Source organism: Pongo abelii, chromosome 22 (genome assembly GCF_028885655.2).
Source record: "Pongo abelii isolate AG06213 chromosome 22, NHGRI_mPonAbe1-v2.0_pri, whole genome shotgun sequence".
Taxonomy (NCBI): domain Eukaryota; kingdom Metazoa; phylum Chordata; class Mammalia; order Primates; family Hominidae; genus Pongo; species Pongo abelii.
In genome coordinates, this window is record NC_072007.2 from 17,797,685 (window position 1) to 17,803,684 (window position 6,000).

Below are 6,000 nucleotides of genomic sequence, written 5' to 3' on the forward strand. Positions count from 1 at the left end.
TTCGGAGCACCTTGAGGCCTATGTTGGAAAAGGAAATATCTTCACATAAAAACTAGAGAGAAGGATTCTCAGAAACTTCTTTGTGATGAGTTCATTCAACTCACAGAGTTGAACCTACCAATTGATAGAGAAGTTTGGAAACACTCTTTTTGTAGAATCTGCAAGCGGATATTTGGAGCCGTTTGAGGCCTATGCTGGAAAAGGAAATATCTTCACATAAAAACTGAACAGAAGCGTTCTCAGAAACTTCTTTGTGTTCAGTGCATTCAACTCACAGACTTGAACTTACCTGTAGAAAGAGCAGTTTTGAAACACTCTTTTGGTAAAATCTGCAAGTGGTTATTTGGAGCACTTCGAGGCCTGTGCTGGGATATGGAATATCTTCACCTAAAAACTACAGAGAAGCCTTCTCAGAAAGTTCTTCACGATGCATTCATTCAACTCACAGAGTTGAACCTTCCTTTTGATAGAACAGTTTTGAAACACTCTTTTTGTAGAATCTGCAAGAGGATATTTGGAGCGTTTTGAGGCCTATGCTGGAAAAGGAAATATCTTCACCTAAAAACTAGACAGAAGCATTCTCAGAAACTTCTGTGTGATGAGTGCATTCAACTCAGAGACTTGAACGTTTCTTTTGATAGAACAGTTTGGAAACATTACGTTTGTAGAATCTGCAAGTGTTTATTCGGAGCACCTTGAGGCCTATGTTGGAAAAGGAAATATCTTCACATAAAAACTAGAGAGAAGGATTCTCAGAAACTTCTTTGTGATGAGTTCATTCAACTCACAGAGTTGAACCTACCAATTGATAGAGAAGTTTGGAAACACTCTTTTTGTAGAATCTGCAAGCGGATATTTGGAGCCGTTTGAGGCCTATGCTGGAAAAGGAAATATCTTCACATAAAAACTGAACAGAAGCGTTCTCAGAAACTTCTTTGTGTTCAGTGCATTCAACTCACAGACTTGAACTTACCTGTAGAAAGAGCAGTTTTGAAACACTCTTTTGGTAAAATCTGCAAGTGGTTATTTGGAGCACTTCGAGGCCTGTGCTGGGATATGGAATATCTTCACCTAAAAACTACAGAGAAGCCTTCTCAGAAAGTTCTTCACGATGCATTCATTCAACTCACAGAGTTGAACCTTCCTCTTGATAGAACAGTTTTGAAACACTCTTTTTGTAGAATCTGCAAGAGGATATTTGGAGCGTTTTGAGGCCTATGCTGGAAAAGGAAATATCTTCACCTAAAAACTAGACAGAAGCATTCTCAGAAACTTCTGTGTGATGAGTGCATTCAACTCAGAGACTTGAACGTTTCTTTTGATAGAACAGTTTGGAAACATTACGTTTGTAGAATCTGCAGGTGTTTATTCGGAGCACCTTGAGGCCTATGTTGGAAAAGGAAATATCTTCACATAAAAACTAGAGAGAAGGATTCTCAGAAACTTCTTTGTGATGAGTTCATTCAACTCACAGAGTTGAACCTACCAATTGATAGAGAAGTTTGGAAACACTCTTTTTGTAGAATCTGCAAGTGGATATTTGGAGCCGTTTGAGGCCTATGCTGGAAAAGGAAATATCTTCACATAAAAACTGAACAGAAGCATTCTCAGAAACTTCTTTGTGTTCAGTGCATTCAACTCACAGACTTGAACTTACCTGTAGAAAGAGCAGTTTTGAAACACTCTTTTGGTAAAATCTGCAAGTGGTTATTTGGAGCACTTCGAGGCCTGTGCTGGGATATGGAATATCTTCACCTAAAAACTACAGAGAAGCAGTCTCAGAAAGTTCTTCACGATGCATTCATTCAACTCACAGAGTTGAACCTTCCTTTTGATAGAACAGTTTTGAAACACTCTTTTTGTAGAATCTGCAAGAGGATATTTGGAGCGTTTTGAGGCCTATGCTGGAAAAGGAAATATCTTCACCTAAAAACTAGACAGAAGCATTCTCAGAAACTTCTGTGTGATGAGTGCATTCAACTCAGAGACTTGAACGTTTCTTTTGATAGAACAGTTTAGAAACATTACGTTTGTAGAATCTGCAAGTGTTTATTCGGAGCACCTTGAGGCCTATGTTGGAAAAGGAAATATCTTCACATAAAAACTAGAGAGAAGGATTCTCAGAAACTTCTTTGTGATGAGTTCATTCAACTCACAGAGTTGAACCTACCAATTGATAGAGAAGTTTGGAAACACTCTTTTTGTAGAATCTGCAAGTGGATATTTGGAGCCGTTTGAGGCCTATGCTGGAAAAGGAAATATCTTCACATAAAAACTGAACAGAAGCGTTCTCAGAAACTTCTTTGTGTTCAGTGCATTCAACTCACAGACTTGAACTTACCTGTAGAAAGAGCAGTTTTGAAACACTCTTTTGGTAAAATCTGCAAGTGGTTATTTGGAGCACTTCGAGGCCTGTGCTGGGATATGGAATATCTTCACCTAAAAACTACAGAGAAGCAGTCTCAGAAAGTTCTTCACGATGCATTCATTCAACTCACAGAGTTGAACCTTCCTTTTGATAGAACAGTTTGGAAACACTCTTTTTGTAGAATCTGCAAGAGGATATTTGGAGCGTTTTGAGGCCTATGCTGGAAAAGGAAATATCTTCACCTAAAAACTAGACAGAAGCATTCTCAGAAACTTCTGTGTGATGAGTGCATTCAACTCAGAGACTTGAACGTTTCTTTTGATAGAACAGTTTAGAAACATTACGTTTGTAGAATCTGCAAGTGTTTATTCGGAGCACCTTGAGGCCTATGTTGGAAAAGGAAATATCTTCACATAAAAACTAGAGAGAAGGATTCTCAGAAACTTCTTTGTGATGAGTTCATTCAACTCACAGGGTTGAACCTACCAATTGATAGAGAAGTTTGGAAACACTCTTTTTGTAGAATCTGCAAGTGGATATTTGGAGCCGTTTGAGGCCTATGCTGGAAAAGGAAATATCTTCACATAAAAACTGAACAGAAGCGTTCTCAGAAACTTCTTTGTGTTCAGTGCATTCAACTCACAGACTTGAACTTACCTGTAGAAAGAGCAGTTTTGAAACACTCTTTTGGTAAAATCTGCAAGTGGTTATTTGGAGCACTTCGAGGCCTGTGCTGGGATATGGAATATCTTCACCTAAAAACTACAGAGAAGCATTCTCAGAAAGTTCTTCATGATGCATTCATTCAACTCACAGAGTTGAACCTTCCTTTTGATAGAACAGTTTTGAAACACTCTTTTTGTAGAATCTGCAAGAGGATATTTGGAGCGTTTTGAGGCCTATGCTGGAAAAGGAAATATCTTCACCTAAAAACTAGACAGAAGCATTCTCAGAAACTTCTGTGTGATGAGTGCATTCAACTCACAGACTTGAACGTTTCTTTTGATAGAACAGTTTGGAAACATTACGTTTGTAGAATCTGCAAGTGTTTATTCGGAGCACATTGTGGCCTCTGTTGGAAAAGGAAATATCTTCACATAAAAACTAGAGAGAAGGATTCTCAGAAACTTCTTTGTGATGAGTTCATTCAACTCACAGAGTTGAACCTACCAACTGATAGAGAAGTTTGGAAACACTCTTTTTGTAGAATCTGCAAGTGGATATTTGGAGCCGTTTGAGGCCTATGCTGGAAAAGGAAATATCTTCACATAAAAACTGAACAGAAGCATTCTGAGAAACTTCTTTGTGTTGAGTGCATTCAACTCACAGACTTGAACTTACCTGTAGAAAGAGCAGTTTTGAAACACTCTTTTGGTAAAATCTGCAAGTGGTTATTTGGAGCACTTCGAGGCCTGTGCTGGGATATGGAATATCTTCACCTAAAAACTACAGAGAAGCATTCTCAGAAAGTTCTTCACGATGCATTCATTCAACTCACAGAGTTGAACCTTCCTTTTGATAGAACAGTTTTGAAACACTGTTTTTGTAGAATCTGCAAGAGGATATTTGGAGCGTTTTGAGGCCTATGCTGGAAAAGGAAATATCTTCACCTAAAAACTAGACAGAAGCATTCTCAGAAACTTCTGTGTGATGAGTGCATTCAACTCACAGACTTGAACGTTTCTTTTGATAGAACAGTTTGGAAACATTACGTTTGTAGAATCTGCAAGTGTTTATCCGGAGCACCTTGAGGCCTATGTTGGAAAAGGAAATATCTTCACATAAAAACTAGAGAGAAGGATTCTCAGAAACTTCTTTGGATGAGTTCATTCAACTCACAGAGTTGAACCTACCAACTGATAGAGAAGTTTGGAAACACTCTTTTTGTAGAATCTGCAAGTGAATATTTGGAGCCGTTTGAGGACTATGCTGGAAAAGGAAATATCTTCACATAAAAACTGAACAGAAGCATTCTCAGAAACTTCTTTGTGTTGAGTGCATTCAACTCACAGACTTGAACTTACCTGTAGAAAGAGCAGTTTTGAAACACTCTTTTGGTACAATCTGCAAGTGGTTATTTGGAGCACTTCGAGGCCTGTGCTGGGATATGGAATATCTTCACCTAAAAACTACAGAGAAGCATTCTCAGAAAGTTCTTCACGATGCATTCATTCAACTCACAGAGTTGAACCTTCCTTTTGATAGAACAGTTTGGAAACACTGTTTTTGTAGAATCTGCAAGAGGATATTTGGAGCGTTTTGAGGCCTATGCTGGAAAAGGAAATATCTTCACCTAAAAACTAGACAGAAGCATTCTCAGAAACTTCTGTGTGATGAGTGCATTCAACTCACAGACTTGAACGTTTCTTTTGATAGAACAGTTTGGAAACATTACGTTTGTAGAATCTGCAAGTGTTTATTCGGAGCACCTTGAGGCCTATGTTGGAAAAGGAAATATCTTCACATAAAAACTAGAGAGAAGGATTCTCAGAAACTTCTTTGTGATGAGTTCATTCAACTCACAGAGTTGAACCTACCAATTGATAGAGAAGTTTGGAAACACTCTTTTTGTAGAATCTGCAAGTGGATATTTGGAGCCGTTTGAGGCCTATGCTGGAAAAGGAAATCTCTTCACATAAAAACTGAACAGAAGCATTCTCAGAAACTTCTTTGTGTTGAGTGCATTCAACTCACAGACTTGAACTTACCTGTAGAAAGAGCAGTTTTGAAACACTCTTTTGGTAAAATCTGCAAGTGGTTATTTGGAGCACTTCGAGGCCCGTGCTGGGATATGGAATATCTTCACCTAAAAACTACAGAGAAGCATTCTCAGAAAGTTCTTCACGATGCATTCATTCAACTCACAGAGTTGAACCTTCCTTTTGATAGAACAGTTTTGAAACACTCTTTTTGTAGAATCTGCAAGAGGATATTTGGAGCGATTTGAGGACTATGCTGGAAAAGGAAATATCTTCACATAAAAACTGAACAGAAGCATTCTCAGAAACTTGTTTGTGTTGAGTGCATTCAACTCACAGACTTGAACTTACCTATAGAAAGAGCAGTTTTGAAACACTCTTTTGGTAAAATCTGCAAGTGGTTATTTGGAGCACTTCGAGGCCTGTGCTGGGATATGGAATATCTTCACCTAAAAACTACAGAGAAGCATTCTCAGAAAGTTCTTCACGATGCATTCATTCAACTCACAGAGTTGAACCTTCCTTTTGATAGAACAGTATTGAAACACTCTTTTTGTAGAATCTGCAAGAGGATATTTGGAGCGTTTTGAGGCCTATGCTGGAAAAGGAAATATCTTCACCTAAAAACTAGACAGAAGCATTCTCAGAAACTTCTGTGTGATGAGTGCATTCAACTCACAGACTTGAACGTTTCTTTTCATAGAACAGTTTGGAAACATTACGTTTGTAGAATCTGCAGGTGTTTATTGGGAGCACCTTGAGGCCTATGTTGGAAAAGGAAATACCTTCACATAAAAACTAGAGAGAAGGATTCTCAGAAACTTCTTTGTGATGAGTTCATTCAACTCACAGAGTTGAACCTACCAATTGATAGAGAAGTTTGGAAACACTCTTTTTGTAGAATCTGCAAGTGGATATTTGGAGCCGTTTGAG